Genomic DNA, 13201 nt, shown 5'->3' on the forward strand with positions numbered 1-13201 from the left:
TAATCAGTGATTCCTGAATCAATAATTCATTCACTGATCAGGCCTTGATATGCCCATGTCAGGTTCTTTTCATCACCTCTGGGCAATTTTTCTTTCAGTATCCCTTCAGTCTGCACTTGAAGAACTTGCCTTGCGGCTTCTTCATAGCAACTGGTTTGACAACTGATAACCAAGTCATTTTGTTCTTGTTACCACCCTTGGGTTTCCCTTTGGATTTAACAAGACTCTTAGCAAAACCTGCACCGACTGCATTCTGTCTAGCAGAGCTGCTAGACGCAGCAAACATGTCATTAAGAGTCTGAAGCATTTTTACTCCACTCTTAATCATGTGCACTTGCTTCTGCAAGTATTTGGAAAGACTGACAATAATATAGCAGCGAACTACCATATCTGCCATTTCCCAATCTGAGAAATGCATCTTAGTTTCCTTAGACGCATTCTCTGCAGGTTGCTATGGCCCTCACATTGTCAGGACAAATTTTAGCTTCTATGTTTTAGAACAATATCAAAAAATTTGCTTTTCACTTACTCATAGTTGGTACCATCTAGAGGTTTTCGACTCAAAATCATTTCTAAGATATTTTCTGAAAAACATATAAAGCACACAATTACAAACAAATAATGCAATAAACAAACGAAGTGCAAGTAGATTCTCATAACTACTCTTGTTTATTGTTAACAATCTTTCAGTTTATCTTTACAAGGCTTACGATAGGCAAGTCACTTGTAAAAACCAAAATTGTTATTTGGGCCTTCAGTGCCATTGCCAGAGCCTCGATGGGAGGATTAACAATTTTACCAAAGTTGAATGTAATTAACCATTGTTTAATTTCAAAATTATCCTTAGTGTCTAAGCATTGCCGACGATGGGCCGTACAATACTTTACTAAAATTTTGAAATTATTAAGATTTAATCTAATGAAATCTGATTATCCTTATCCGATGGGGCTTCAGCGATAACCATTTCACTAATAAACCCACAAATGGAGCCCGCAGGTTTTAAAATTAATTAATTTTTAAAACCTTCACCCATTCAACATTTTTGTTTGAGAATTTTCATAAGCCCAGTCGAATTCATTGTTTAATTTCAAAATTATCTTTAATAACTTAGTATTATCGACGATGGGCCGTACAATACTTTATTAAAATTTTGAAATTATTAAGGCCCAATAAAATCCAATCATGCTTATCCGTTGGAGCCTCACATGATTATTTTATTGATAGGCCCACAATGCGCCTGGAGTTTAAATTAATTTCTTAATTTAAATCTTCTCCCATAGATATTTAAGTCCAATCTAATAAAATCCAATCATGCTTATTCGATGGGACTTCACATGATTATTTTATTAATGGTCCTATAATGCGCTTGAAGGTTAAATTAATCTCTTAATTTAAATCTCCTTCCATTCAACATAAGCAACATTTTCTAATTTCCAAGAATTATTTAATTGAGAGTATCCTTTGTTTGATTTCAAAAACTATATAAGTAAGAGCGCCGACAAACGTGCACTAAGCTTAACATAATTTTGAAAGCATTAAGGTCCTGAAATCCGGTCACTTTACGTCAGCGTGTGCTCCAAACAATCATGATACATGAATGTTGTATGCAGCGTGTGTTATTCCATGACCATTTCAGAAAACCCACAAATTACTCGCAAAATAAAAGAATTCTCTTAGGAAATTTTCTCTAATTATTTTTCTAGATTTAAATCATCCAAATAGCTGACTTAATTATTAATCTAGATTGCAACAATCATAATAATTATCATTTATGAGGATAATTTGAAATCAAAATAATTTCCATAACGAGTATTTGTCTTGATGTTAATTATCCAAAATTAATTAATTCAATTATTAATCTAGATTTTTAATAAAAATCATAATAATTATTAATTAATTTCTTAGGATGATTTAAAATCAAAATAATCCCATAATAACTATCATACTAGTCGCTGAAGACATAATAGCTATTATGCTCATGCAATCATACAAGTTATGCAACAATATGACACCACCTATTCTATATGGCATGTTATCGCAATAAAGCATGTTATCAATCATATAATTTATACCAATCAATAAAAGCATTAAATAATAAATCATAATTACTTTAATCCATGGCCTTCCTATTTTAAAGAAAATTAAATTAAATTAAATTGAATAATACAACTTTGGAATTCGACTTTCGCCTAGCCCATAGTATCTGTCTCAAGCCCCTTTAGGGTTTCCATGGGCCCAAAAGCCCAAAGACCCAATCCTTTGGCGAGAAACCCTAGGACGCGAAAGAGGAACCCTAGCCGTCAGGCCTGCCGCGAAGTCACCCGAACTCAACTCATTCCGAAATCCCGGGGGAAGGACCGCCAGATAGAGACGAGTGCACCGCCGCCGGAACCACCCAAAAACGTGGCCGGACGCTCCCTCACTCTCCCATTCTTTGCCGGAGAGTGGCAGCCACTCTCAGACGCTTGTGGAGGCGCGTGGGGAGCGTGAAGGCTCCGATGGTGGCGATCGACCCACTGTTGCGTTAGTATTTCCGTCCTCTTTCCAACCATATATAGATCGCCCCATTCTGAGATCGGTAAGTCCTCGAAAAGTCTCCGACAGTACTGACTGCGCATCTTCCTCGCGATTTCTCGATCTTGAACTTTTATAAAATATTGAAAAAATACACAGAAATTCCAAAAATAAACAAAAACTGCAAGGAAGAAACCTAATCATATGGGATTAGCCTCCTTGTTACAAATCGAGAAATACACGAGAGACCCTAACCATGGATTAAAGCATTTTTACCGATTAAAATTTAAACTTTTATGAAAATGAATTATAAAATACACATGCTAGATTCATACCATAATCCTAGAACCCTAGGTGCCACATTTCAAGAAGCAAAACTAATTACATGAATAGTGAAACTAGATTCACATACCAATGTACAGCCAAGGCTCTGATACCAATTGAAGGAAATCTTAGATTTATGCGGAAGCAGTTTAGGACCTAGTACATTGGTATGCTTACTGAATCATCCTTGTTTCACAATTACCTCTCGGTGCGCAGGTCTCGTGTAGAATCTTCCCTTGTAGGATTCCTCTTCATGAACAACTCACCTCAGCGCCGCAGCACGAACAACCTCCTTGAAGCTGGACTGTGGCAGATCTTCCAAACTATCTCTCGAGGAGGAAGGGGAAGTGTGTGGGCACTGATTAGATTCTGAGCTTGCCTCTTTCTCACAAAAAAGACCTTAGAGGCTGATAACTTAAGAGGTACTATTTATATGGGTTCCAAGAAACCCTAGCTCATTGGGCTCTAGGTTCCTTGGGCTCTTCTCATACTAATACCCATTTGGGCTTTAGTAAAAGAGCAAACCCAACAGTGAGCAAACCCATTTGGGACCGCATCGTACTGTTACGATTTTGTTATTTTCTAAATTGTTGATTTATTTTAAGTTAGTGGATAGATTTTAGGTAGTTACTAGGTAAGTGCTATAGTGAGTAGTTTATTTTAGTTCAATATGTTTAGTTGTTAGAGTGGGTAGTTGTTATTTTCAAATTATACTTTGTCTATTTAAACTTTCATCACATGGAATAAGAAATCATCAAAAAAGAAAGCATTGTGTGCAAGAGGTCAGACTTTCTCAATAAAGTCAAATTTTTACTTTTATTTATTTTGTTCATAACAGTTGATATCAGAGCTCAGGCATGGACAAACGCGTTTAGAAATTGGAAGACACGGTCCAGTCTTTATCGGAGCAATTCAAGGAGATGTTCAACCAATCCTCTAATCGATTGGACGTCTTGGTGGCTACGTTAACACGATAAAGAGGAGCTTATTCAATGAACAATTTTAATGCTAAACCAACAGGTTTCATAGCCCCAACCAATCATGGCAAGACCAAAAATGACACTAACTTTGTTCGGCGATTGACTAACGAAAGTGGCTATATTTTCGCTACAACAAGGTTTTTGCTCCTGGTCATCATTGCAAGAAGTTATTTTCGATCAAAGCAGTGATGGACGAAAGTGATGGAGAGGCGGTGACACGAGCTGTCAAACTCACGCAAATTAATTAAATCAGGTTTATTGAAATCTAATTTTGTAGTAAAACGTCAACCTAAGTCGTCTCTCAAGGAGTTTGCAAGGAACTTAATCGCTCAGTTATAAAAATAAAAATAAAAATAAAATGGAAACCAAATGAAAATTGAAACTAAATGAAAACGGGAATCAAATAAAAACGGAAACCAAATAAAAATGGAAACTAAATAAAAAGAGAAAATAAGGAGAAACGGAAACTAAAGAAAAATGGAAACTAAAATGGGGGGTTTTTAATATGATTATCAATTTAAACGAAAATGAAAAATAAAATAAAAAAGAATAATCAAATTAAAAGCAACCAACCGAAGAATTAGGATTCCAAGGATATCCATCATTCGACAAAAAATTATCAAATCGTGGTTGACCCTAATGGAATTGGAATCCTTGCATTCCCTTAGAAACCCCTCTCTAGACGATCACCTAGCATTTGGTCGAATACGGCGCGTCTACTCGCGTAATCGCGGAGTATCAACCCGTTCAACTTGAGTTCATTGGGTTAATCAACCTAACCATTAAATCTAATGGTTATCTCTTTCTGAAGAACGCAATCGTGTATCTCAGATTTAACACCCACAAGCACGCGATGTCAAACTGAGTTGGGAAGAGAAATGAATTTGGTTCAAAATGAGGCGTAGGTCCTCAGGATTCAACCATGGAATCCTCAACCATTGGGTTGATTAAAGAAAAGAGGAGAGAGAAAAGACGAAAATTATATTAATTTCAAAACAATAAAATTCAAATTCAAACGAAAGATCTTTCACAAGGTCCCTACTCTCACCCTTTTAACCCCTAATCAAGCTGGGCTTCGGACTCTACAAATCCAACCCTAAATAAAAGGAAACAAAACAGAAATAATGGCTCTCGGCCTCATGTACATTCGGTTCAAAATTATAACTTAATTCCAAACATCAAAATAAATTTTCAGCAAAACATGTCCATCTTGGGCTCAGGTTTCGACCAACTTCTCGTCCAGATTGGGATTTAGTGAATTAAATAGAAATTGTAGCCCTTTCTGTTATCTGCAAAACTCAACAAGAACAGAGTCAATCGGACAACTGTAGAGTGAGATATGGCCAAAATATGAAAGTAGTGTAAATCTAGAAAATTCTGACAAAAATCAATTAAACCCCATTAAAATCTAGAATTCTAATTTGACCTAAAAGACTTTTATTTAACTCAAATAAATTCGAAAAGTGTAACAAAATTTGCGTTATCAGGTGGATATTGAAGATGATTCAATTACTTGATCTTACTCTTAAGGACAAGAGTAATTTTAAGGGGAGAGAATGTTACGATTTTGTTATTTTATTATTTTCTAAATTGTTGGTTTATTTTAAGTTAGTGGATAGATTTTAGGTAGTTACGAGGTAAGTGCTATCGTGGGTAGTTTATTTTAGTTCAATATGTTTAGTTGTTGTAGTGGGGAGTTAGTTTTAAGAGGGAAAGGAAACGAAGAAAAGGGCTTTATTAATCACTTTCTTTGTTTGTGAGTTTAAAAAAGTGAAGGAAGGATTTTGGTATTTTCACAAAATCCTCCAAAACTCTTCTTGTTCTTAAAATTACAGCTCCCTTAATTTGGAGGGTTTTAACTCACAAACAAGGGAATAGAATATCCTTCATTTCCCTTCCCTTCCCTTCTTTGTCTTCTCTTTTGAATTCATTTTCTTCCCTTTCCTTCCCCTCCAAACTCCCAAACAAAGTCTAAGTGATTTCTAGATTGCATGAACAATAATAAATGGTCGCAGGAACCTATATAAGAACGTCTCTCATTTGAATCATAATAACCTAGATCACAAGGATTATGATGAATTTATCAAATCAGGATTCGTGTACCAACATCCCTATTGTCATACAATTTCCCTAAATCAATATATAAGGAGCAAACTCATAGAAAGCATTAAAAACAGATAAATTCATTCAAATATAGAAAGAAAAGAATTCAGAGACAATTTAATTCATAGCATAAAGAGAAAATTGAGTTTCATCTTCCCCTAACTACATAAAAACTTAGCCTAGCATATTGAATTCAAAAACGATTGGAAAGAAAATAATTGCCAAGACTCTATTGATGTGATGTTGTCTTGACTCTTCAATGCTCCGCAACAGGATTTCTCCTCTTGATTCTTCAAACGCTTTCTCTTCGATCCCCCATCTTTCAATTGACCCCCAAAATCCTTATTTATAACCATGAAAACATATCTTCTAATTCTCCACAGAATCTCCCAATGAATTTCAATCAATTCTTACTCATATCTTTTTAACCCAAGATTCTGCAGATTGGGCTTGGTTGGGCTCACGTTGGGCGCTCAGGCGCGCTCCATGGCACTCGAGCGTGCTTCCACGTTCAAAAGTTCTGAAATCCTCTGCCTCAACACGCTCAAGCGCCCATCTGGATGCCCGAGCATTCTCCTCGATAGGAATTTTTCCCCTCTTTAGAGCGCTTGAGCGCGTTGTTTGGCGCTTGAGCGCTCTTAATGGTTAGATTTGGCTAATTCTGTTGTCCTATCGCGCTTGAGCGTTCTTTCTCGTGCTCGAGCGCGCTCTCCTAAACCTTGGATAGCTTGATCTTGCTCCAATTTTTACTAGAATTAAGCTCCACTTCATTTTCTAATTTCTTTATCACCATTTACTGTCAAATTACCTTCAAAAAAAGAACAACATAGCAATACGTTAGCTTAATATCCAATCTTTTAGCTTTTCTGACCAAAAACCCAAGTTTACATGCATTTGACTATGTTTTCACTGTATATTTTAATCTTAAAACATTGTAAACCACAGATTTATCAAATCATAATACGCAATTATTAATAACTAATAGCTCTATAAATAATTTAAATTTAACCATAACTATTTGTTAATGACAACAACTAAAAAGCTCTAATAACTAATTACTAATGACAAAAAATTATAATAACTATTTACAACAACTAAAAAGTTCTAATAACTAGATTTATAGAAATTGGTAATGTGCGAAATATTTTGAGAAGTTGGAGAATTAGGGAAATATATTATAGGAAATGAGTTAGTGAGAGAATGGGGTATTTATAGGTAGGGTTTGGGGGATGGTGTTTGAGATTACGCCACTTGGTGTGGTCTGTAAGTTTCCTAGGGGGACCATAGAACTGATATCAGAAAAAAAAATTCAAATCAATTTCACAAGGGGGTTGGCAAAATTGGTTTCAAAAAATATTTAAGTGTTCCCCGAATTGATAACGCGAAAAATTTGAATTTCAAACTAATAAAAATAAATAATAATTCTGTGGGGGTAGGTCGTGGATCCAAACACCCCCACCTACAAAAATAAATTTGTAGGCATATCAAGAGGTGGCAATATGAGTTGAGTCCGGCCTGCCAAAATGGGCCGGGTTAGGTTGAGATTTTCAACCCACTTCTACTCGCTCCGCCTAAAGGTGGGTCAAAACGGGTTCAAATTGAGGAGTATTTTAAATTGAAGAGTATTTCAACCCGCCCCGCCTAAAAGTGCGATCGCAATTTTTTTAATTTTTTTTACAATTAAGTAGTATTTCATTTGTTATTAAATTTTTGTGATATCCAAAAAAAAATTATCTTAGTACTCCTTAGAAAAAATAAAGAATAAAAATTTTATTTATGACAAATATTATTTATATATGGAGACAAATGAGTTCCTAAAGAATGTTTAACCGAACATTAAATGCATTTAAGATTGAGACCGAAAAATTAAGAGAAGTGTGAAATAAAATAAAATAATATTAGAAAAATTCATAAAATATAATTTGTCTTTGAATTTTAATTAATTTTTTTAATTGAAGAGTTGGTGGGTTGACCCGCCAACCCACCATAAAATGGGATGAGTTCATTTTTTTAGCCCATATTTAATGGCGGGCCAACCCGTCCTGCCTATTTTTGATGTTTTCCAAATTAATGACACATATATCTCTTGCAATTTTAATGTTTACCTATATTTAAAATGGAAAAAAGTTTCTGTTTTTTGCTGAAGAAAAAATTTCTCTATCACACTTATATAAAAGTGAATAAGTTTCATTATTAAGAGAAGAGAAAAAAATATTATAGGGACCAACTCACTTTTACATGAGTGTGACAAATAAATTTTTTTTGTAGCAAAAAGCAGAAACACTAAACTCATTTAAAATATAGGATAGGTTATTTTACCTATCATTTTTTCTATTTAATTTGCCTACCACTTTCCAATACCGTTAGATCATAATCTAAAGAGGAGAGAGAAAGATAAATGTTAATTAAGATTTTGATCTAACGACATTAGAAAGTGATAAGCAAAGTAAGACAAAAAAATGATAGGTAGAATAACTTATCCCTTAAAATATACATGTAATGTATAAGATACTCCCTCACTTCTTCGTAATCCTAGTGCTCAATTTCTCTTAAAAGGATGAAATCATCATATCAAGACGCTATGACACTAAAATTTTCAGAAAGAAAAAAGAAAATCTTAATTGGTAATTGTTGAAAAAAAGAAAAGAAAAAGTAAAAGCGATGGCATATTTAGAAAAATAAAGAAAATGCATTAAACACTTAATAAGTGGGGGAGCTGTTTATTTCTGGTAATATTATGACTTGGATTACTAATCAATACAATACAAGGAATACAGAGATCATAGTGGAGCAAAAGCAAATTACAACATCAAATAATGGTAGTTCAATTGGTGTCAGAGAATTGAACAGGTGGAGTGAGAGCATATTTATTCGATCCTTTTAGTACTCTTTTTCGGAAGAATTTAAAGCCTTAATTACTACTACAAATTAGACTAGTTGCGAATCAATGAACCGATTGAAATATATATATATATATATATATATATATATATATATATATATATATAACCCAATGGGTGCAGCTCAGTTGGACCCAATGGGTGCAGCTCAGTTGGTAACTTGGCGCTGAGTTAGTGGGGTTGGATATGTGTTCGATTCCCGCTGAATGCATTCTTGGGAAGGGGGCTGAACCTTTAGCCATCATTGCTCCCCCGCACTCCGGATTAGTCCCATAACCGGCTCAAAGAGTCGAAGCTCGTGGGGATACCGGAGGGAGCCAACTCGTCTCAAAGAGATAATTAGGGTTGGGTAACTCCAATATATATATATATATATATATATATATATATATATATATATATATATATATATAGGATATGTTATTATGCCTACCTCTCTTAACACCGTTAGATTTCAATCTCATCTAATGGTGGAGATTTGCGAAATAAAATAAACTATTTTTCCCTTTCTTTCTCCTTATTACCTCTCACACTCTTTCTCTCTTCTCCCATTTCTCCCTATCGATTTACGTAATTTATAATCTGACCCCTGAATTTATATTTGAATCTAAATCCAATCAATGATTAATGGCATGATAATTTTGCTGGATGAATATAATTTTCAAAATTTCTTGAATCTAATATAATTGAACATGGCAGAAACCACAAAAATACAAAAAAAATGAAAATCACGAAGAATCCCTTCCTTTGAATTAATCCACGATTACCGTAACGTTTCTATTTTGCTGTTGAAATTTGAAATTGAATTAACTTATCTCCTTCTTTTTCCTATCTTGTTTTTCACCTTGAAGTGGGGAAAGGATCTATGTTCTCTCTATGTTACGTCCAACAACATGCATACCTAATCCCACAACATAGGGCATCTGAGTTTGTTTCTTCTTGATACTCCTTTTCAATTTTTTATGTAAATGCTAATAACAATGGCTGAGTTGGATGAATTGAGAAAAAAACTAGCACCTTTTTTTGATGCTGAAGCGCCATTAAAGAGAGAGAAAGGAGAGGAGAGAGAAAGAAGGAGAGGCAGTGAGAGAGACAAAAGAGTAAAAAAGTTTATTTTATATAGTAAATCTCCACCATTGGATAAGATTGTAATCTAACGGTATTGAAAGGGGTAGAAAAAACACACACATATATATATATGTGTGTGTGTTTGGTGTTTGTCATTTTAAATGACATAAGTTATATCATTTTAAGAGAGAGATAGACACAAGAAATGAAAATCATGGGAGAGAGAAAGTGGGTAATTTTTTTTAATTTAAATTTTAAATAAAAAAAAAATTCTTGTGTCTATCTCTCTCTTAAAATGACATAACTTTATGTCATAACTTTATGTCATTTAAATTAACAAACACTTTTCCCTATATATATATATATATATATATATATATATATATATATATATATATAATTACAACGCCCACAAATGCCAACAAAGCTTAATGGGATAAAGAAAATCAGGAACATGCAGAAAAGATAAATTTAAGAGTAAAGACCATTTTTGGTCCCTGATAATATCTACGAAATCCTTTTTAGTCCCTGACAATAAAAAAGGACCAAATTGGTCCCTAAAATTATAAAAAAAGGGCCACATTAGTCCTTATGTCAACTCTTCTGTCACTAACGTGGCCTTTTTTACATATTGTTAGGGACCAATTTGGTCCTTTTTTATTGTCAGAGACTAAAAAGGATTTCGTAAATATTGACAGGGACAAAAAATGGTATTTACTCTAAATTTAATTGTTACCTTGTTAATAGCGTTCGGCCTGATCTTGCTTTTCTCTATAAACCCCACTACCCCTCTATAACTCCTCACCTTCAAAAAATGGCGCTCAAAGTCTTTCTCATTCTTCTCTTCGTTGTCTTCTTGATCACCGACCTCACCTATAAACTTCTCCACAGTGTACATTATACATTCCTCCTCATCCTAGCCATTGTTATGGCCATTATCCTCAACCCACCTTCTCCTTCTCCTTTTCCTTCTCTTGCTGGAGATGAATACATTCTTACCCTATTAGACGGTCCATACGGAAACTCCAATGCCGTTGGTGGAGTGGCTCCATGGAGACGGCGAGGACGACTGTTCAAAAAGTTGAGAGCGGTGGTCCTTCAATGTTGTGGGGTTCGTCATCCTAAGGAACAAGATGACTTTTAGTCTCGTGTTAATATATGTATTATTCTAGTGTCCTTTAAAATTTAAGTAGTTTAAAATGTTACTTTATACTGCCCCTATGTTGTGGCAATGTATGCACCGAATTTTCAAGAAATTACAAATGTTGCAATGTAAAACCTTCTATTTTGGAGTTATCATCATCTTCTTTTTTTCTTCTAATTATTTTCTTCATCGATTGATTAAAATTAAATTGTTATAAAAAACATATCGATTGAGAAATGATAATTTAATTTTAATTCAATAATTATTGAGTGATTAAAAAAATAAAATAAGTATAAGCTACCATAAAATAACAAGAGAAGTCCGTCTAGCTTAGTTGATCGTACATTTAGCATGTACGGCTGAAATGTTTAACCGAACATTAAATGCATTTAAGATTGAGACCGAAAAATTAAGAGAAGTGTGAAATAAAATAAAATAATATTAGAAAAATTCATAAAATATAATTTGTCTTTGAATTTTAATTAATTTTTTTAATTGAAGAGTTGGTGGGTTGACCCGCCAACCCACCATAAAATGGGATGAGTTCATTTTTTTAGCCCATATTTAATGGCGGGCCAACCCGTCCTGCCTATTTTTGATGTTTTCCAAATTAATGACACATATATCTCTTGCAATTTTAATGTTTACCTATATTTAAAATGGAAAAAAGTTTCTGCTTTTTGCTGAAGAAAAAATTTCTCTATCACACTTATATAAAAGTGAATAAGTTTCATTATTAAGAGAAGAGAAAAAAATATTAAAGGGACCAACTCACTTTTACATGAGTGTGACAGATAAATTTTTTTTGTAGCAAAAAGCAGAAACACTAAACTCATTTAAAATATAGGATAGGTTATTCTACCTATCATTTTTTCTATTTAATTTGCCTACCACTTTCCAATACCGTTAGATCATAATCTAAAGAGGAGAGAGAAAGATAAATGTTAATTAAGATTTTGATCTAACGACATTAGAAAGTGATAAGCAAAGTAAGACAAAAAAAATGATAGGTAGAATAACTTATCCCTTAAAATATACATGTAATGTATAAGATACTCCCTCACTTCTTCGTAATCCTAGTGCTCAATTTCTCTTAAAAGGATGAAATCATCATATCAAGACGCTATGACACTAAAATTTTCAGAAAGAAAAAAGAAAATCTTAATTGGTAATTGTTGAAAAAAAGAAAAGAAAAAGTAAAAGCGATGGCATATTTAGAAAAATAAAGAAAATGCATTAAACACTTAATAAGTGGGGGAGCTGTTTATTTCTGGTAATATTATGACTTGGATTACTAATCAATACAATACAAGGAATACAGAGATCATAGTGGAGCAAAAGCAAATTACAACATCAAATAATGGTAGTTCAATTGGTGTCAGAGAATTGAACAGGTGGAGTGAGAGCATATGTATTCGATCCTTTTAGTACTCTTTTTCGGAAGAATTTAAAGCCTTAATTACTACTACAAATTGGACTAGTTGCGAATCAATGAACCGATTGAAATATATATATATATATATATATATAACCCAATGGGTGCAGCTCAGTTGGACCCAATGGGTGCAGCTCAGTTGGTAACTTGGCGCTGAGTTAGTGGGGTTGGATATGTGTTCGATTCCCGCTGAATGCATTCTTGGGAAGGGGGCTGAACCTTTAGCCATTATTGCTCCCCCGCACTCCGGATTAGTCCCATAGCCGGCTCAAAGAGTCGAAGCTCGTGGGGATACCGGAGGGAGCCAACTCGTCTCAAAGAGATAATTAGGGTTGGGTAACTCCAAATATATATATATATATATATATATATATATATAGGATATGTTATTATGCCTACCTCTCTTAACACCGTTAGATTTCAATCTCATCTAATGGTGGAGATTTGCGAAATAAAATAAACTATTTTTCCCTTTCTTTCTCCTTATTACCTCTCACACTCTTTCTCTCTTCTCCCATTTCTCCCTATCGATTTACGTAATTTATAATCTGACCCCTGAATTTATATTTGAATCTAAATCCAATCAATGATTAATGGCATGATAATTTTGCTGGATGAATATAATTTTCAAAATTTCTTGAATCTAATATAATTGAACATGGCAGAAACCACAAAAATACAAAAAAAATGAAAATCACGAAGAATCCCTTCCTTTGAATTAATCCACGATTAC

Source organism: Gastrolobium bilobum, unplaced genomic scaffold (assembly GCF_033153095.1).
Source record: "Gastrolobium bilobum isolate Gb01-03AN ecotype WA unplaced genomic scaffold, APGP_CSIRO_Gbil_v1 utg1211, whole genome shotgun sequence".
Taxonomy (NCBI): domain Eukaryota; kingdom Viridiplantae; phylum Streptophyta; class Magnoliopsida; order Fabales; family Fabaceae; genus Gastrolobium; species Gastrolobium bilobum.